This window comes from Dama dama, chromosome 30 (assembly GCF_033118175.1).
Source record: "Dama dama isolate Ldn47 chromosome 30, ASM3311817v1, whole genome shotgun sequence".
NCBI lineage: Eukaryota > Metazoa > Chordata > Mammalia > Artiodactyla > Cervidae > Dama > Dama dama.
The window spans coordinates 67,840,065-67,862,396 of record NC_083710.1 but is presented as its reverse complement, the minus strand read 5'-3'; positions in this window follow the sequence as shown (position 1 = coordinate 67,862,396).

Below are 22,332 nucleotides of genomic sequence, written 5' to 3'. Positions count from 1 at the left end.
AATTCATTCATACAACAGGATTTAGTGAGAGATGAGTAGTTTTGTTCTCCCCAAATAACAAGCTGATTAAAAATGTTAGCATACTATAATAGATTAAAAGTGAAATATTACCTTTATCCAATATAGAATTTTATTTTAAGTTATAATTGATTCATATAATTCAAAGGATAATCAATGACAAGATTTTAAGAAAAGCAATTTTCAGTGCTGTTCTCTGAACCTCACTTCTTTACTCCTATTCTCCAGAGAAAAACTTTTAGCTAGTTGAGTTCTTTCTTCAGCAACTCAGCTCCATACCTAAGTAAATATAGTTACACTACTATTGCTTGAATTATCAGTCTCAGAAACTAATGACTTCCTGCTGTAGCACATAAGGATTTAGTTGCTTAAACTCCCATCTTTAACATTTCCACTCCCTCTAGAACTGCTTTTGGTTAAATCAACGGGTAGCTTCTACATTTTCACATTGTTCTTTAGTTGCTAAGTTGTGTCCAACTCCTTGTGACCCCATAAAACTGTTGCCCGCCAGGCTCGTCTGTCCATGCAACTCTCCAAAGCAAGAATACTGGAGTGGGTTACCACTCCCTTCTCCAGGGGATCTTCCTGACCCAAGGATCAAACCTGTGTCTCCTGTTTGGCAGGCGGATTCTTCACCACTGAGCCATCCTGGAAAACCCACTGAGCTGAGCTACATAGTATCTATAGTTATTTTTGCCTTCTTGTGCAAGTTCCTACTTTGCTATTATTTTTAGTTTCCTGTCTTGGTATGTATACACATTTTGTTCTTGAGACAACCACAATCACATCACTGTTTTCTCCATGTATTTAAGCAATCTATCAAATCTATCAATGTTTTCCAACTAATACCTTCCAAGGTAGGCAGACCTTTATTATTCTTCTTGGCTACAATCCCTGTGGGGGTTTCAGCTTGCTGCTCTATCTGCAGTGGGGCATTTTTAACATTGCAAAATTATTTTTCTGTAATTTCTTATTTAATGTTTTTATAACTCCTAACAAGCGTGCATTGGAGAAGAAAATGGTAACCCACTCCAATATTCTTCCCTGGAGAATCCCAGGGACAGAGGAACTTGGTGGGCTGCCATCTATGGGGTTGCACAGAGTCGGACATGACTGAAGTGACTTAGCAGCAGCAGCAACAGGTGTACATAAGCTCCCTTAATTTTATATAACTTGACTTTCTTATCCTTTCATTAGTTGCTTAACTTGTATTTTTAAATATCACAACACCTTGTTTCATTTTATATTGTTATATTTTGTAGTATTTATGTGCCATTGGGGAAATGTTTGAACATATTTTATAATATGTCTAGTGTCTTTCTTCCCTTTCAGAAATTTCTTCTACTTCCTTTAACTAGAATATTTTTCCAGAACTTTTTCCTGTGTTTTGATTTATGCTTTCTACATTGAAGACTTTCCTCAATTACCTGGTGCTCTTTGACTTTATTTTTAAGGGTCTATGAAAATTGATGTCATGTCTTTTATGCGAGTGTAGATTGGTAGGCTTCACTGAAGGTTACTCACTCGGGGAGGCCCTATCACTCTCTGAAGAGCTACCTGAGGCCATCTAGATTCTCTGAGGAATAGTTGTCTAATCTTATACTGGGGGTGCTCTTTTGATGCCGACTTCAAGTGACTGGAAAGACAAAAGAAGGGACCTAAAGGACAGTGTTCAATTTATAAATATCATCCATTTTACCATGGGGGAGATTTATTTCCATTTTCCCCTTAGCCTGGTTTCTCGACATCCAGAGTCTTTACATCCTTTTTTTTCCCCAGAAAGAAATTCCTAGGCTGTTTCAGAAAGGCCCAGAAGGAAGAGAAATGAATGCTGGTATTCACCTGGCTTACTCAAGAATGAAGACGGGACTGAATTTCTAACATCATCATGTATTATTGACTATCAATAATTTCCACTGCTTATGGATTTAGGGGGTCCAAGTTCAGGACCTTTCCTGAGATTCCCTAGTTGAGTGCCGTTGGTCTCTATGAAATTCCTATTCTTGCTCAATAGCCACTCTTGGTCCTTCACAGGTTCTGCATCTTTTCTCCCTGTTGTCTCAGTTCATATGGTGCTTGACACCTTGCTGTCATTTTTATATGCTTTAAAGAGGGGAAAATGTTTAATTAATCTTTTGTAATTATTTTGAAGTGTAAAATAAATTTACAACTTTGAGGTTATTTTAAAATTGAGCAAAACACTAAATAAGATTTTCTGAAGAGTTATCAGAAGGGATAGATCTTCAGAATATTACTTGATCTTCTCTTATAAATTCTTGACAATTCTATTATATCAAAAGTTCAGTACTTAAATAATGGCTTTCAAACTTCTTTTGAAATTCTATCCAGTGGATTTTTAGCTTTCAGCTATTGCCTCATAGTTAGCAATTCGTTTTTAAAAGAGGAATTTTAAACAAAAACAAAGAAAATATGACATTGAGCCCTTGGGAAAGGGTTTATAAAGACATTTTGGCAGAAGAATTTGAGATTGGCATTAGTGTTTTTTTCTTTTTCTAGAAACTGTTCTAACTTAAGGATCGTTTATTATTTTGTATATACACATATATACTTAAAATAATTGAGTAATTTTTGTTCCCTTTTATATTTATCCAGAAAGCAACTGGCAGAAGTTCATGCATTTTTATTTCAGGCCAATTAATCAAAATTATTTGACTCTACTAATCATTTACAGAACACTAAATTGTTTAAAATTCAACAGCTGCATTTTACTGCGACTTTCCCTCATATTCTAAATTCCAGTCTTTGTATAGATTCTGAGATCAGATGCAAGTTGTGAAATAACAGCGACTTCAATGACATTTTCTTATTACAAAAAATGAATCACTTAATAGGGTACAAATGAATTCACTGAAGTCAAAGACATGATTCATGCAGATTCAAGCAGCTAAAGGTGACATAAGAAAAGGAGTTTCCATGTTCTAATACCTTAAAATCAGATAGGAGAGGAGATGTGTGGGTATATCATGAAGTTGATTGATTAATGCCAGAAGTTAATCAAAGTAAAACTGATAGAGTCAGAATATTCCAGAGTCAGGAATAATTTTGGGGAGGGGTGTCATCTATGCCCAGTACCGAAAAGCTACTCAGTAGGTGATGGAGTGAGAGGAGGTTCAGGACTAAGGAACAGATACAAAAGCTATGAGATCTAACTGACAAACTGACAGAAGTTGTAAAATGTAACTGACAGAACAGTGGGGGATTCCCAAGATTATCCCTTTTGGTGGTTTGCTAGGACAACTCACAGGCCTTAGGCTTTCTCAAGTGTAGAACTGAGAACAGATAAAAGTTCAGAAAACGGAAGAGGAACAGAGGCCAAAAGTCAGCAGAAAACCAGTCTTCAACAGTCTGCTTAGTAGAGCCATGCAGAACATGCTCACATCTTCCACCAACAGGATGGTGACATGTATGAAATGTTATCCACAAGAGACGCTCACTTGACCTGAGTTCAGGGTTTTTGTTGGGGGTCAGTCACACAGGCAACTTCTACCTAACACCCGAAGTCTAGACTTTCAGAATGAAAGCAGGTATTCACCATTAGCCAGTGTTTATACAGTTATTTTAGGCAAGTGAGCCATTTAAATCATTTCTGAGAATGGTGAGAATCCTCTTGAAATCCCTGTTAGCATAAGCCAGCCAAGGCAAGCAGGCCTTGCTAAGGAAAGCAGTCTCAGGCCAGCTATGTTAGTTCTCTGCATAATTATACACTGCAGAACACAGTTTGTGAAAGGTCTTGAAAATTTAAAGTTTAAAAGTGTTTTCTGAAACATTTAATCTTGCCTTTAAGATTATTTTGATACACTGAAAAATTTAACAAGTAGACTTCTTGTTCTACCATAGTGAAATGTCAAAGACTCATTCATTACTCTGGTGGTGTTCTGAGAAAACACTTTCAGGTCAAGAATACAGTTACTGATAGTAGCATTCTAATAGTGTGATGAGTACAGTAGGTGAAATTTTCTTTCATTAGTTCTAATAGTGCAAAAAGTTATTTTTAGAATTCAGATTTTCTTTAGTCACAAATTATCACAACCTATTTGTGCATTGTTTTCTGTTTCAAATCTAAGAACAATTTTCATGTGCAAACCGGTTGATAAAAACTTTGAAAAACTAAGCATCCAGCACACACACGTTCAAAGTGCCACAAATTGCTTCATGAACACATTTCAGTTTTGCACATTTCTTCTCATACTCTTAGAGAGTTCACCTACAAGTTTTAGACAAAATATTTCACAGCAATAAGGCTAGACTGAAGATGAAATGCCCTTCACAAAACATTTTAATGAAAGGTCTTTTTTTTGCTGCTTAAAAATTTGCTCTTTCATAAACTGCAATTTGTGCTGTCAACAAAGCTGGCTTTCGTTTTATACATATATATGAAAAACTAGTTTTCTTAACTTTTCCTTTCAAGCCAATTTTTACCACCCAGAGTCATAATTATATAGAGTAAAATATCCATGTGGACAAAGATATTAATGAGGTTTCATCTTTTTATGTCATATGCTGACAACTTCAAATTTACACCGTCTAATCTCTGACTAAAGAAATGTGATCAACTTGCAGAAGCACAGTGGGTTTTTTTTTTTTTTTTTTTTGCAAAGAAATGGTGAATAAAAGAAAGTTTAATAGTATATAAAAACATAATTCCCCAAATAGCTAATTACAGCTGTTGTCCTGCTGATGGAAGATGTTTGGTACATTCTAAAGGATTAGGTTCCTCTGCAATTGCTAAAGAAAGAGTACAACTAAGAAGCAAATTCTGACCCTTGATATTAAATCAAGTTTACTTTATCTCCAAAATAGAGCAGGACTAAGTTTGGTTACAATTAGGAGGTATAATTAACATGAAGATTATTTCCATGTATCAAAACCAGAGGAAGAAGCCTTGCACGTTTCCTAAGTCCAACTTTCATAAAACAGCATAGCCTTAAGGTCTAGTGTAAACTCATATTTGTGCTATTTATCTGAACAGAAAATTGTCAATTCTTTCAGCTTCCACAACAGGTTCTAATGGTTATATACCCCATAAGAGTAAGTTATACAAACGAGGAAAGAAAATAGATACAGCAAGTTACATTCAGGATTTACAGTCCCCACAATAAATCTGCAAACTCAAATTTTTCAGTAAGCCTAAAACAGTTTTGCACAAAGTATGAAAATACATTCCGCAAATTAGCCTCCAACTAATAAAAAAAAGAAAAAAAAAAGAAAATACATTCCGCAGCCCAACGCCTGGTGCATACTGATGCTGTTTGGCAGAGCATTATCATTCTGTTTTTGTTGAATGCTCTTTTCCTATAAATATGCTAACTAACTTAAAACTATTTTTCAAATAGTATAAATTATCAATACCACTAATATTTGAAACTAAGAATTGTATTTGAGTAACTCTTAAGAAACATGCTTAAATTGGGAAATATTCTCTAAATGAAATAAAACTATGTAAGATAATATGGGAGGGCCTAGAAAAATAACAAAGAAAAGGACAAGAAAACATTCTTAACAAATTTTAAGGATGTCAAAGGAAAAGAACAGTGAAAAGAATGAAATTGTTTTGGGTCTGAAAACCAGCTTCATTTCTTAGGTTTCCCTTAATCTTTCTAATAGTTTCAAATTAGCATTTTCTTTGACCATCTGTTGTTTCTGCTTTAGTGTTTTCTTCTCTTAATTTACTGTAATTAAACTTCTCTAATTATTTCTATCAAGTCTCAGTTCATGTGCACGTCTATTTAGACAATTTCAAATGCATCAGATAAATAGCACTATCATTCAAATGTGAAAAATATTTTAAGGATATACTATAGCCAGTTATTTTGGCGATTTTGTCTCCTATTTTCCCCTATTAATCCAGCAAGCTCAGAGAGGATGAGAGACGAGGCCTCCTGTGTTCAGGACTTTTCTTACCCTTTTACACAGTGGCACATGGTGCTGAGAGATAGAGAATTGATCGGAAAGACCACAGGAAGAGAGGTTCTTTGCACAATACAAAGTGCCACTTCACTGCATAGATTAGCTTCAAGAAAACAAAAGGAGATAAGAAAGTTTCCATCAGCTAAAGGTCAAGAACCCAACTCCTTTTCATGCAACACTCAAAATGCCACACAATTCATAAAATGCTTCTGCTTAACTACTGTTTAAGTGATAATTGAATGAAGCTAGTAAGACAGTGAGGTTCATTGTGCGGAATTTTGTGTATTTTTCTATAGAAAGCTTAATATGATATAGCTCTTTAGCAGGAGTACAGGAGATCCAGAGTGTGTCAAGAGATGAAGAGGGGACTGTGAGCTGGAATTCTAACTGAGACAGTTTACAATGGAAGTAAAGTCTCATCCTGCTGAACTGAAAGGATGACACTAATATAGAGGGAATATCGACAATAGAAGTATCGATGTCAGGAAGGCTTTAAGTAACTCAGTGGTAAAGAATCCGCCTGCCATGTAGGAAACTCAGGATCAGTCCCTGGGTTGGGAAGATCCCCTAGAGAAGGAAATAGCAACCGACTCCAATATTCTTGCCTTGGGAAATCCATGGACAGAGGAGCCTGGTGGGCTCTACTCCATGGGGTCGCAAAAGAGTTGGACATGACTTAATGACTAAATAGCAGCATTAATGGCAGGAAAGCCCAGGCACTGTGATACGGAGATGAAAGAGGTTTGATTCTAGAGCATCATGTGTGAGCATAAATTTAGGATTAAACTGGCCCAAAACTCCTGCCATCTCATTGATGATGACACTGAAGTTAGAGGAGCTCAGAGAGGGGACTATGGCCCCAAAGCAGAAGAGGTGGATAGACATAGGATCATGTCTGATAATCTCTGCTTTCTACCCCTACAATTCCATGAGCATTTCAGGGAATTTAACAGTCTACAGAGGACTTCATACTATGATTTCTAATCAGGGAATAGTCTTATTTTACTCATCTTTAAAAGCTGAACTGAGGTCAACTTTAAGCCTTCTTAGAATGAACACCTTAATTGTACATAGAACAAAATGTTAAGTTGCATGAAAGTACACTGTATTCTCAGAAAAACCTCAGTCTGATTGGCCAAGATAGAGTAGCCCTGAGAAATTTAAACAGCATTCCACCCTGGGGCAATCATAAAATGGGTCATAAAGTTAGAATGGTCTCTAATACAGACCATTGTTCAGTAGCTAAGTCATGTCAGACTTTCTTGCGATCCCATAGGCTGTAGCCCACCAAGCTCTTCTGTCCATGGGATTTTCCAGGCAAGAAGACTGAAGTGGGTAGCCATTTTCTTCTCCAGGGGATCTTCTTGACCCAGGGATCAAACCCAAGACTCCAGCATTGGCAGGTGGATTGTTTACCCTAAGACTACCAAGGCTTAAATTTTGCTTTGCCAAATGTTACCAACCAGTTACCAGTAATAATTGTTAACAAAGTTGTATTCTTGCCGTTTCTTCACTGATAAATTGATGCTAACACCAGAATCAATGCCCCTGGTTCTCTTAAGAATGAATTAAGATATGAATTGTGTACAATGCTACCTAATATGAGTGCCACTTGGGTTGTTAGCTATCATTCCTATCAGGATAACTGGAGAAGGGCAGGTAGGCTACACTACCAAGCAGTGTAGTGTATGGTTACAGTATGGCTTTTATGGTGAGATAATGCTGGGACCACCTTCCAGGACTAACACTTCTCATGGGATCTCAATTTGACTTTTACAAACCTCAGCTGCTACACCTATAAATTGAATATAAATAAAAGGCACTGCAGAACCTCACCAGTGCTCAAAATTTGCTTCTCGAAGGGCCTGTGAAGAGGATGAGAGACAGAGAAAGATAGGATTTGAAAAATGGGTGAATCCAGTGAGTCCACTGTGTAATTAGACCCCTCTGTCTACTCCTTCAAGCCATTAGCCTTGTAACCACTCTTCCATCGAGTAGGAGGCTAAACATTTTCCAGACAGATTGAAGGAGGAAGGCTCCTTGCCAACCAAAGGCAATGGGAGTAATTCTCTTCAGCAAAATTCTGACAAGTTCCTCAAAGTCCTACAAAAAATTAGAAGGAGCCTCAAAGGAGTGTCAAATATTTGACAATCAAGAATCCTGCCCAGCTAGATAGGACACTAAAAATTTGACTACAATTTGCTCTATCTATAAATATGAAGATAAATACATCCATAGACATGGAAGTTATAGAAATTGTTAGTTGTTTGACTTGTAAGTTGTCTTAATGTTTATGAATTTTTTAATTATTCTGTTTAGAAATCTCAGTTAAAATAGTCAGGACAGAACTGGGAGCTCTCATGTTCTATGAGATCGCTAGTCCAACATGAAGACTTCCTCTTCTTTCCTGGCAAGAGCTCAGTCAATGAGAGACTGTCATGACTCAGCCAGTGAGAAGCCACTCAACTTTGAACTCTCAGGCCCTCCAATAGACTGTTTCCTATAGCCCCTCCCAGCTTCCTTTCAAAGAGCTTTGTCTTCTTGTTGCTGGGGGACTTGCCTTTGGTTTGCCATTGTTGCAGACCCTGAATTGCAGTTTTTTTGCTGATCCTGAACGAACCCATTCTTGCTGGGGGAAATAACAGTCTATTCAAGTCAAAAAGGGAATCACTGACATTTAAGAGAAAAATCCATACAAAGTAAAGTTTTTAAAGAAGAATTAATGAGAAACAATGAAAAAGCAAGGAATGAAATATACCAGCCTCAAATTAATAACTTAGTAGGTGTGAAAGCTTGAAGGTATTCATGGTGTGGAAAAATACTTGAAATCTTATGTAAAAAATCAGTATCCAAACTTGTCTTTTTCATGGTTTGATTACACACCCTTCTCCAGGAGTCCCTTGACACTTTCTAAAGAGTATCTCCCTTGCCTGTCTAATGTTTTATTAAATCATTTAGTCTTCATTACAAACTTTCAAGTAGAATTTACTCCCAACTTAAGATGAGGAAATGGAGTCATGGAGAAGGTGGGTAACCACTAAGGTCACAGAGTTGCTTAGTATTCAAAAGACAGTATTTTAATACAAGAGGGCTGGTTTCAGATTCTGTCAACATTTTGCTCTGCTGCTTCTTCTGTAAAGTTAGCCCCCTTAGATATTTCCCCCAACACATACCCAACTCTTAGAGTTCTAGTACCGAGAGGAATGACTACACAAGACAGTGCGGTGCTCAGTATGTATGTGTTGAATGAATGAGGAAAAAAATGAAGAGCCAGTATTTACACAGAACACTATCATATACAACACTAAAATGAATATTTACAGTCAAATGTATTATTTTTTTACCAAAAATGTTCAATTAGAGGGGGTAATATGGAGAGGCCATACGTACATAAGAAGCTAAGAGACCTTTATAGTAGAAAGGCAACAGAAAAATGCATAAAATTAGAGTCCAGAAATAGTGGTATCTTAAGACATTGTTCAAAACCACAGAGGTGAAAGCTGGAACAAACAAAAACTCTTAAGGGTGAGAAAGGCTACTTTTGAAGTAGCCAGGACCATGGCTGGCATAGGAGCCGCAGCGCTGCCAACAATGGAGCCATCTCTCCATTGAGGATGGTTTCTTTGGCATGCCAAAACCCATCCCCAACACAGAAAACAAGAGGAGAGCAGAGAGAAATAAACAGAACGTCTCTCTCAGGAACATTGGGATGATGAAAATAAAGTCATGGAAGGTAAAAGATCATATGTTTACTATGAACATAGTTCCTTTACAGCAAGCCTGAGGATGGTATAGTTCCACTGTGGATTTAAGTTTGCAAAGTCAAATTTCTGTTTCCAGGTTCTGTCCCCAAACCTTTTACAAACAAAAATCAACAAATGGCTTTAGTGTTCCTGAGAGGCTTTTCGCTGAAGGATTGCCTTTCTAATTAAGTCCTCCAACTCTTTAACATGCTAATTTTATCCATTAACTTGTAGATGAAGTGGTTTCAGCTGTTATCTGTGAATCATGAACAGGGCTTGAGCTACAGTTTCAGGAAATCTGGATTTGAAAATTTTGCTAGTTTTTATTAGAGAAACTTGAGTATTCTAACAGCACTTTTTTTTTTCTCCCTGGTGTAGTTAACCAGAATTTTATGGACTAGCCTAAGGGAAAAATGATGATAAAAAGTGATGAACAATGAAGCCAGGGTGGGGACTCGGGTGATGAAGTGAGTGAATGATGGGGTGAATGTTCTCTGGAGCACATTTGTTGATCCCCATCCTTAAAGAGCTCATCACAGAATGAAAGAGAACTAAAAAATTGCCAAGTTACTGAGACCTCTGGAAATGTTACCTAAACCAACACCATTTCACCATATCCAGCATAATGGAGAAATAAATTAGCAAATGTCATGCCAATCTTAAAAGCTAGAAGCATCCTAGTCCCACTTAATTCACTTAAAAATAAATTAAGTCTTAACTCCAAAACTTGAGCTTCTTAACCTCTGGACACCTCCGTTTCTGTTTGTGAAAAATGGGGGGAACAATATTGCCAGTATCATGGAACTGCTGAAGGATAAGACATCATGCTTTATGTTATTGTTATATTAAGATGTATATAACCTATTTGATGAGTAGCAGAAGGATATCTGATCACTTTGATGTGCTGAATGCAGAATACTAGGCAAGCTAGTCCATAACCTGCTCTGAAGGAACTAGTGCGTAAAAGCTTATGTTCATTAATGTACAACGGCAAGTATGCTTTCCTTTGAATCCAAGTGGCATAACATAGTATAGGGAATTTGAAGTTACTAAGACCTCACTTTTCATGCCTGAAAAAGTGAACAGTTGAGGAGAATCTGTGTCAAACTCCACTGGACAGTTAAATAGGCAAGAAAGACCATCAAGACTATTGCAACAAAGGGGAGATTGAACTCAATTACACTGGCACAAAAGATCAGAGTTTAAAACATTTCATGTGAGTGGGCTAAAGGAAAGAACTAGAAGATGAATGTTGTGGGGAGAGGAGTTAAATCAACTGATTAGGCCATCAGTGTTTGTTATCTGACACTTGCCTTAAATTAGGCTCTTTCTCCCCCATGGGGACTAGGAGGCAGGAACCCACTGTCTCTTGATGAAAACTTTTCAAAAGAATGTCTCCCATAGCAAAACTATGAAGATGTAGGAGAACTTTTAATCTCAGAGGGACAGAGAGAATTTACAATTTCAAGTTTTCCAAAGTAAATTCTGTAAGAAGGAGGAGCCCAGGGACCCCTAGTAAGGAATAAGCCTGTGTGAAGTTGAGTCAAGCTGAGGAGACTGTTAAGGTGATCTTGATTACCTGAAGCCCTAAACCATTTCTATGGTTAGGAAAAGGCTTCTGTGTTGTCGTCAAGACCTCAGTCTTGGGCTTGCCTCTCCACCCCTCCACTTACACCAGCTGTGTGACTGAGGGCATGTCAGGTAACCTGAGTTTCAGTCTACTTGTCTTTTTTTTTTTTTTAAAGTTGTACTAGTAGTACTCAGGCCCTGGCATGCAGTAGTTGCTCTTTAAATATTAGGCTAAGTATGTTATCACTCATTTGTCATCCTTTCAGCATCCTTGTAACTTGTGTTGCGTTTTAGCATGTTTTTATGCTAGGCATTGAGAAAGAAGCACGTTTCCACCCATTAGGGTTGAAAACTCTAAGGAACTAGGCTGAAGGACACTGGTCTGCACGAACTGCTCCTTTCTCAGTAACAAAGTTCCCCTAGGAAATTTCCTGAGGCTTCACCTCCTTAGGACTTACCTTTAGAAGGCTTGAGGTTAGTCGTGAACTGTTTCAACGCTATTCCTCCCTAGAGGCTCCAAGCTCTGGGCCCTCTTACCTTGTGCTGTCTCGTAGGTCTTCACACCGAAGCCTGGGTGGAGGAAGGCAGACTGAAGTCTCCTCAAAGTGAATCCTCTGCGGACCTCTCAGACCAGCGACCAGCGGGAGGGAGAACGCGCAGCATAACGAGCGCAAGGCCCCATGGGTAATGCCGCCATCGGCCCCTCACACGACGCGACATAAAGAAAGCTGCCATGCCGTAACCCACAATATACGCTAGAGCCCAGAACAACAATAAAACAGCAAACAGCTGAGACCACCGTGAGGGCAGGAGTCCGAACAGGTCAAAGGATCCAATACCTCAAATGAGATGCTTGCCGCACAAAACAACTGTAACCATTTTGTTTGATGAGCGAGCAGGCGCAGGCCTCCCCCGACTCTTCCCAGTCCACTCCCCACCCCCAAAGACACAGAACATCCCCCTCCTCTTCCCACCCCACTTCTCCCACCCCACTCCTCTCGACAAAGCCACAGAACTCCCCCACTCTTTCCACCCCACTCTTCCTACCTGCTTCCCTTCACCACAGACACAGAACTTCACCAGTTCATCATCCCTTCTAGAATTTCAAGTTGAAAAGGAACCCAAATCCATAAAAGAGAAGCCACATGAATTATTTTCCTTCCCTCTCCCATTCCTTTGCCAAATAGCAAATGTTGATGTATTAAAATTGCCTTAATTATTCCATTGAATTGTTCCAGTAATTACGTTCTCTCAAATTAAAAAAAAGCATTGTAAAACTTAATGGAAATAAACTTGTTGAAGTTGAAAAAAGAAAAAAAAACTCCAAACCTTGATAAAAACAGATTTGTTAGATAATTTAAGACACAATGCTCCTTCACAAATCTTTTTCTTTTTAACTTTGTAGACTCCCTGTTTATCATATGGATATAATCATTTCTTCTAAAACAACACTTTATCACTCAGTTAAGCAAATCCCCCTCTTCGGGTTTAAAAAACAGCACAGTAAAACGATATGAATTTAGAACTCTCTAGTTTTAAAGGTTAGAAACTTATAACCAGTCTTACTGCTTTTCCAGGGAGGTCAGTGTAGACAGGACATCTTTCCCGCTGGAGGCTCTGGAAGAGAATCCATCCGCTGGACTTTCTTCTTCCACCATCAAAATCAGCACTGGTTGGTCGAGCCTTGATTATGGCGCTGCCTCTCTATTCCCCTTCTCCCTCTGCCTTCCTCTATATAAAGACTCCCATGATTACATTGGTCTCACCTGGAAAATCAGGCTATTAGCCCCACCTAAAGGTCAGCTAATTAGCAACATTAACTTTACCTGCCACATTAAATCTCCTTCTCCTTGTATCCTAACATATTCACAGAACAAGGGACAAAGACATCTCTGGAGCTCCTTTATTCTGCCTACCTAAGGGTGGGTAGGAAAGAAATGCGACAGAGGAATAAAAGACTTGCAGGCTTGCCCTCCAATAACTCAACACAGACGGAAGCAGCTGAAAAGAGTTAACAGCCAATCTCCAAGCTAAATCGAGGTGAGTTTTAGGGGCCAAGAATCTAACAGTTCAGAAGGGTGAGACTGGCTTTTTAAGAAAACAAAGACTCTTAAATGGATACTTTATAAACACCAGTAAATTGTATTTAAAAATAAAAGCTCTATTGGTTTTCTTTGAAGTGAAATGTTAGTCACTCAGTTGTGTCCGACTCTTTATGACCCCATGGACCATGGCCCTCAAGGCTCCTCTATCCATGGAATTCTCCAGGCAAGAATGCTGGAGTGGGTTGCCATTTCCTTCTCCAAGGGAAGTCTTTAGCCCTATGCAAAAATATGGATGAGTCTCATGTACTTTTTAAACTTCTAAGTAGTCTATAACAAACCACCAAAACTGATTAAATCAGAAATAGTGAATAAGCCCTGAAAATAGGAAACAAGGCAGGTTAGAAAGAATTAACACTAGAGCAGCCCTTGATTTTCACACGATATAAAGCAGCTGGCAGACTCAAGACTGACCCTAACCACTGCAAGCAATAAAAAGCTTTGAGATTATAATAAGATATATCAATAAAATGTTCTATATAATGAAAGTAAATTTTTTCATGCCTGTCATTGAAAGCACTGTCTACAGGAGAATGGCACAGCATTTTTCTTTATAAAGCACTGGAGTCTTCCAGGTTTGCCTTAAGATAGAACTGTCTAATGGAAGCAGGACAGTAGAAAAAGACTGTCAAGTGGAATTCAACTGACCTGAACTATTTGAGAGTTGGACTTTTTTTATTCTGACTAACGTAAAGGGGTTCTTTATTATCATTATTGGGAGAACTGACACATTTTTGTTATGATTTTGGAATGCCACAGATTATTAACTTTTTGATGGAAGGAGTTGTAACATTTCTGCTTTCTAAATGTTAGTTTACATAATGATTCTGCCATGTGATAGAGTCACTGCTGGGGCAAAGGCAGAGGTTTTATGTTCCTCAAAAGGATTCACTGAACAATGGTGGTTTTCAAGCAAGATTGGACCTCAGTTTTTGACAGATTCTCAGAGGTAAGCATTCCATGGGCTTCCCTTGTGGCTCAGCTGGTAAAGAATCCACTTGAAATGCGGAAAACCTGGGTTCAATCCCTGGGTTGGGAAGATGCCCTGCAGAAGAGAAAGAATACCCAATCCAATATTTTGGCCAGGAGAATGCCATGGACTGTACAGTCCATGGGGTCACAAAGAGTCAGGCATGACTGAGCGACTTTCACCTTTGCAAGTGTTCCATAGACAGCAAACATAAAAATTTTCTGTAAGGCATTCTTGTCTTCCCCTATAGCCATGCTGTGCTTTGTTTTGCTAAAAATTATTATATGAAATGAAATCTGTCTTCTCGAGTTTTCTATTAAAAAAAACACCTTATTTGTAAACTCCAGGAAGATAGAAATTTTGTTGTATATATGTTTGCTACAAAGAAAACCACATTGAAAATGTAGAATTTATATTTGGCAGGGACATCTAAGGGACACATCTATTCAAGGCAGTCATCAACATAACTATTCTGTCATTTGTCTGAGAAGCCTGAGCGTTGAGTTCAGAGAGAAAGCGCTCCTCCTTTGGGCTGCTGCAGAGGACGGCATAATTGTGGTTTTATCAACTGGATTCTTGTCAAGGCTTTTCCCCTCAGTGGTAACTGAGATAAAACTCTCTCACTACCATCCCATCCATCATTGATTCCCTGGATCCTGTGCTATGTGATTCTGGTCAATGAGCCTTGGAGGCATACTCTACAGCGATGAAGTACACAATGTTTTAAACAACTAAGCCAGTGAAGGTATTACCCAATTAGAATGAACCCTGAAAAAAGCATCAGGTCCTGAGGTCCCCTGCCATGCCAGACACAGTTTTTAGATCCAGGACCAGAATAAGGTCCTAGGGGAGGCACTAGGGTCTCTGGTGTCCCCGGAGGACATTGTGTTGTTGTTGTTCAGTCGCTCTCGTGTCCAACTCTTTGTGACCCACATGGGCTGCAGCATGCCAGGCTTCCCTGTCCTTTGCCATCTCCCGGAGCTTGTTCAAACTTATGTCCATTGAGTCAGTGATACCATCCAACCATCTCATCCTCTGCCGTCCCCTTCTCCTCCTGCCTTCAATCTTTCCCAGCATCATGGTCTTTTCCAATGAGTTGACTCTTCATATCAGGTGGTCAAAGTATTGGAGCTTCAGCTTCAGCATCGGTCCTTCCAATGAATGTTCAGGATTAATTTCCTTTAGGATTGAAGGATTTGATCTCCTTGCAGTCCAAAGGACTCTCAAGAGGACATTAGCACAGCTTAAGGAAGCAGCTACCTACTCATCTAGGGTGTTCCACAGTTTTCAAAAACTATACATTACCAAGCAAGCTTAACATAAACTCTAATATAAGTAAAATAAAATTCTTTATTTCTTTAGGTCTAATCCCTATCCCCTGCCCGGATGGTAGGTCCATGTGGTGGGCAATTTCATTGTAATATAACAAGAAGATGTAATGTTTTCCCCTTTAAAGATATTATGCTTCTTTAAAAATTGATGCTTTTGAACTGTGGTGTTGGAGAAGACTCTTGAGAGTCCCTTGGACTGCAAGGAGATCCAACCAGTCCATCCTAAAGGAGATCAGTCCTGGGTGTTCATTGGAAGGACTGATGCTGAAGCTGAAACTCCAATACTTTGGCCACCTCATGCGAAGAGTTGACTCGTTGGAAAAGACCCTGATGCTGGGAGGGATTGGGGGCAGGAGGAGAAGGGGACGACAGAGGATGAGATGGCTGGATGGCATCACCGACTCAATGGGCATGGGTTTGAGTAAACTCCGGGAGTTTGTGATGGACGGGGAGGCCTGGCGTGCTGCGATTCATGGGGTCACAGAGAGTCGGACACGACTGAGCGACTGAACTGAACTGAACTGAAAAGACTGTTGTAAAGAATGGAAGGGTCCCAGTGAAATTCAATAAAAGTATGCATAGATTTTGCTATATTAGCTCATTATCCCTAGCAATAGAAGATTGCTTTTGAACTGGTGTAACATATCCATCTCTACAGGAAATATAGCACAATAATAGAGGCAGCTAGTCCTCATGGTCCCATCAGCTGTCAGCTCTGCAGCCCTGGGCACACTCTTTCCCCACTGTTTGCATGGGTTTATTTCACCACAGTAAGGTCACTGACACCTGATGCACCGCTGTTCCCACTTCTGGACCGAGCTCCTCCCACATAATTGCACAGCATCTTCTCAGGAGGTATTTCCTGGCAGTACCCAGAAAAAAAAATTGCTCCGCACACATGCTCTCCTCTCTAGCACTTCAGTTCAGTTCAGTTTAATCGCTCAGTCGTGTCTGACTCTTTGCGACCCCATGAATTGCAGCACGCCAGGCCTCCCCGTCCATCACAAACTCCCAGAGTTTACTCAGACTCATGCCTATCGAGTCGGTGATGCCATCCAGCCATCTCATCCTCTGTCGTCCCCTTCTCCTCCTGCCCCCAATCCCTCCCAGCATCAGGGTCTTTTCCAATGAGTCAACTCTTCGCATATGTTGGCCAAAGTACTGGAGTTTCAGCTTCAGCATCAGTCCTTCCAATGAACACCCAGGACTGATCTCCTTTAGGATGGACTGCACTTGCCACCTGCCAAACATGCTTAACTCTTTTTTCTTATTTTTTGACTGTTTCCCTCAACTAGAGTATAAATTCCATTAAGATCTTTTTTCTTTTTAAATCACTTTATTTTGTGTATTTTCAGTGCTTAAAACTGTGGTTGGCACATAGTGTGTGTGTGTTAGACCCTCAGTCATGTCAGACTCTTCACGACTCCATGGATTGTGGCCCACCAGGCTCCTCTGCCCATGGGATTCTCCAGGCAAGAATACTGGAGTGGGTTGGGATTCCCTTCTCCAGGGATTGAACCCAAGTCTCCTGCATTGCAGACAGATTCTTTACTGTCTGAGATAACAGGGAAGCCCAGGTTGGCACATAGGAGTTGATTCTATAGATTTATCTATTGAATAAACAGATCATTTCATTCATATTGTACATATTCTGGCTCTTTGTATCATTTAGGATGTTTTGCAATTATAGAAAACTTGAATTAAACTGGTTGTAAGAAGGAGAAAATGTGCCATTCTTACCAGACTGGCTTGCAATACCCATATTGAAGTGCCGATTTTAAATGTTTTACTCAGTTTTCCCTTCACTTTTCTGCCAACAAACTGAGTTTACTCATGCTGTCAAAAGGGCTGCCAGCAGCAGTTGGGGTGGTTTAGTTTCCCATTTAAATCAAAAGAAGCTAGGGAAAATCTCTCACAGCCATGGGCTAAAAGTTGCTTCTTTGGATCAGATTGAGCCTACCTCATCCAGGAGGTCATTCTTAACCCATTACTTTTCAAACTTGACTGTGTACCAGAATTACCTGGAGGGCTTATTAAAACACAGAATGCTTGGTCCCCCTCCTCGAATTTCTGAACCAGCAGGTCTCAGTTGGAGCCTAAACATTTTCCTTTCTACCAAATCCGCAGGGGCTGCCAGTGCTGCTGGACCACACTTGGAGAACCACTGTCTTAACCAGTATCAGTCTTCAGAAAAAAATGCCACAGACTGTTGGGTTAAAGCCTGGCTCTTTGAACCAATTACTAGTAAAAAGGATGGGAGAACCAGTTTGGTATGAATTTCAAGAGCCACCGTTTTTGCTGAGGGCAGGATCAGCTTCCCATGACCCACAATTAAATCTTTTCAGCAATGAAAACTGAACCTCAAATTTCAATGGAAAATTGTCAAAATTTCCTGAAGCATTTTTTAAAATGCCAATTGAGACACCTAAATAGGGAAAGTGTCAGGAGCCAGGAGGAGAAAATGGATGGATTCTGGATAGGAAAATGACAGCCAAATAACTCTTTTAATGTAACTGGCTTTTCAGAAACATGCAAAATATCCGCTGTTGGTTTTTCTCTCTCTCTCTCTCTCTCTCTCTTGAGATTACCCATAGCCAAGAATTAACTAGCTGAATTCAGTGGGTTTCTTTTATTCCAATGCCCTTCTACTTTGCATATGCCAAGAGTCAGGTGCCTTCCAATGCTCCTCCCTTATCATTTATTTTATTCATCTATATATTATACATTTGAGGGCCTGCTTCTCCAAGCTTTAAAACTCTGGAATAACCAATAGAAAGTGAAAAAACTTGATATTTAAGGAGTGGTCATTTAAACCTCAGCTGATGGTACATGTGGAGTCAATGACTTGGTGACTCTGTAAAATACAAAGGTCTGAAATATAAGATAAAATGCATTGAAATATAAAAGAAAGGCTTTGTTAATGTTGAAGTATATCTGATTTCTTTATTTCATGGGCCTCTTCTCAAAGCTATGCCATCTGGACACCTGCTTCTAGATTATCTTCATTTCTGACTTGACAAAGCATGCTTGCTCATCGGGACCACCACTTTAAGCTTATTTTAATGTGATGCAGGTCCTCTGCTGTCCCCATGGCTTTGCCTCACTTTTGAGACTAAGAACCCCCCTTCTAGCCAGAACACTCTCTCTTGTTTGTCATATATATTGTTCTAATATATTTAATTTTTATAAGTAGTATATTAATTCTCTACATCATGACCTATATATTTTAAAAGATTAGGGAACACTGTTATCAGTATTTATTATTACTATTATTAAAACTGGAGATGTTCATTAATTTCTCAGAAAATAATAGATAGCTGTAGATAAAAGGAAGTCTAGTGAGAAATTCATTCAATCAGATTTTACTTACAGTAGGAAGAGTGAACACTTTTCAGCAGTGCTAAGAAGGAACAAATGAGAACTGAACCCTGAACCTCAGAGGATTGTCAAAGTTTTTCCTAAATCACTTTTTAGAATGCCTATTGAGGCACCTAAATATTTGGAGTTACCCAATAGAAAATCAGAATCCACTATGAAAAAAGAAACAAAGTTTAACAATTACCATGATGCAAGACTGAAACTCAGAATCTCTATGGTACATAAAGAAAAAAACATATGTTCTTATTGTGGCAATGCTGATAACATGTTAACCATCTCACATATGTTGAATGAGAATGCATACATAATTTTGTTTACTGTTGTATAGCCTCTCAGTCCTGTCTAACTCTTTGCAGCCCCATGGACTGTAGCCCGCCAGGCTCCTCGGTCCATGGGCTTTCCCAGGCAAGAATAATGCAGTGGGTTGCCGTTTCCCTCTCCAGGGGATCTTCCTGACCCAGGGCTCAAATTCACGTCTCTTGCATTCGCAGGCACATTCTCTACCACTGAGCCACCAGGGAAGCCTACATGAGATAGCCAGGCATTCGTTTTTACAGTTAATGCAGAATTCTCACATGCATTTTATTCATACTTACTGTGTCAAAAGGTTGTTGGGAGAATAAACTGCTATTAAACACTCACAGATTAAGGGTCAAGTTTATTACCAGTAGTCATTAGGAGACCAGCCGATGTTAGTTCCAATTTCTTATATGCTTGCACAGTCAATAGGCAACAACTTATTATAACTATTTTATACAGAAGACTGAAATTGGACATTTTTAAACGTTTTACCTAGTGTCACGAAGCAAAAGCAAAACTCAAAATTTACCTTAATTGTTTAAATGATTGTTCTTTCAACTGGATGACATTTTCCTTCCACTTATAATCTGTCCTGGAAATTCTTCCCAAGTCTAAAACTTTGGAATTTCAGGGTGAACATTTTCAAAATTCTCTTTAGCAAAATAACAATTCAGGATATAAGAGCTTATTGTGAGTAGATGTGTCTCAAGACTGTTCCAAACATTTGTTTAAATTCAAGGCATTTAGAAATAATAGATAACTTAAAAACTTAACATAGTTCTTTATTTTTTGCCTCTAGATTAATTGGGACATGTGATATAATTTATGTGGAATAGGTAAGAGGAATGGTTTCATAAGTAAAGATATATCGGTGGGGTTTTTTAAAATATCTTAACCTTGATTTCAGGGTTGCACTGTGGGTATTAACATTGCTCTGTGTCTAATTATATGATTTTTGTTAATCTTTGGCAATTTTCCACTGTGGTCAGAGAATATACTCTGAGTTATTTTTTATATGTATGTACGTGAAAGGAGATTAGTCCTGGGTGTTCATTGGAGGGACTGATGTTGAAGCTGAAACTCCAATACTTTGGTCACCTGATGCAGAGAGCTGACTCATTTGAAAAGACCCTGATGCTGGGAAAAAGTTCACTTAAGCTCAACATTCAGAAAACTAAGATCATGGCATCCGGTCCCATCACTTCATGGCAAATAGATGGGGAAACAGTGGAAACAGTGACTGACTTTATTTTTCTGGGCTCCAAAATCACTGCAGATGGTGATTGCAGCCATAAAATTAAAAGATGCTTACTCCTTGGAAGGAAAGTTATGACCAAACTAGACAGCATATTAAAAAGCAGAGACATTACTTTGCCAACAAAGGTCCGTCTAGTCAAGGTTATGGTTTTTCCAGTGGTCATGTATGGATGTGAGAGTTGGACTGTGAAGAAAGCTGACCGTTGAAGAATTGATGGTTTTGAACTGTGGTGTTGGAGAAGACTCTTAAGAGTCCCTTGGACTGCGAGGATATCCAGCCAGTCCATCCTAAAGGAGATCAGTCCTGGCATTGGAAGGACTGATGTTGAAGCTGAAACTGCAATACTTTGGCCACCTGATGCGAAGAGCTGACTCATTGGAAAAGACCCTGTTGCTGGGAAAGATTGAGGGCAGGAGGAGAAGGGGACGACAGGATGAGATGGTTGGATGGCATCACTGACTCGATAGACATGGGTTTGGGTGGACTCTGGGAGTAGGTGATGGACAGGGAGGCCTGGCATGCTGCGGTTCATGGGGTCGCAAAGAGTCGGACACGACTGAGCGACTGAACTGATCTGAACGTGAAAGTCATTCAGTCATGTCCGACTCTGTGCGACCCCATGGACTAGCCCGCCAGGCTCCTTTGTTCACAGAATTCTCTAGTCAAGAATACTGGAGTGGGTTGCCATTTCCTTCTCCAGGGGATCTTCCTGACCCAGGGGTTGAACCCTGGTGTCCTACATTTTGGGCAGACTCTTTACCATCTGAGCCACCAGGGAAGCTGCAGTTATTTTTCATGGCCAGGTATATTATGAATTTGATATGTATCTTATGTGCACTTGAAAAGAATATGTTCTCTGTTGTTGCTGGGCTCATTGTTCTATTATTGGACATGGTGTTCTTTATGTCATTTACAGCAGATCTATAAATTACCTTGTTGATGTCTTTCACATCCTTTGTGTCTTTTATCTGTTTTTTCTTTTCTTTATTATTATTTATTTATTTTTTCAGTGGGTTTTGTCATACATTGACATGAATCAGCAATAGATTTACACGTATTCCCCATCCCGATCCCCCCTCCCACCTCCCTCTCCACCCGTCTGTTTTTTCTTTCACTTACTAAATTTTATGTGTACATCTTCCACTAGGACCATTAATTTTTGTATTATTTCAGTTGTGTCAATTTTTTGCCAATGCAGAAATGTTAAATGTTTGTGGTAGACTGACCCTTTTAGCTTTATAAAATATCCCTCTTTACTTTTTAATGCCCTAAAGTCTATTGATATTAGTTGGGCAATTTTCTTTAGTTTTTGCTTATAGTATGTTTTTCTATCCTTTTCATTTTTAACTCTATAATATCTGTATATTTAGAGAGCTTCTGGAGAACTATTTGGTTTATGGAGGCAATTAGACAAATGGACTGCATCCTATTTAGAAGTCCACCACTTTGAAGAAGGTAAAAATAGACCAACTCAGTGGGCTGAATTGTATGTTGTTTGTCCCTAGACTTGGGTTGTTACTCACTCATGGGCAGTAGCCAATGGCCCGCCCACCTGGTCAGGCAGAAGGGCCATGGAAAACTAGCCTTGTAAATGGATACCTATATGGGCCACAGCCCTAAAGAAATCACTCTGGGAACTTAAGGGGGCATGTTAAAGTAGGATATGTCAATACCCATCAGAAGTGCCTCCTTCTAGAATCAGAAGGCAAATGAAACCAGTAATGGGCCTCCTCTT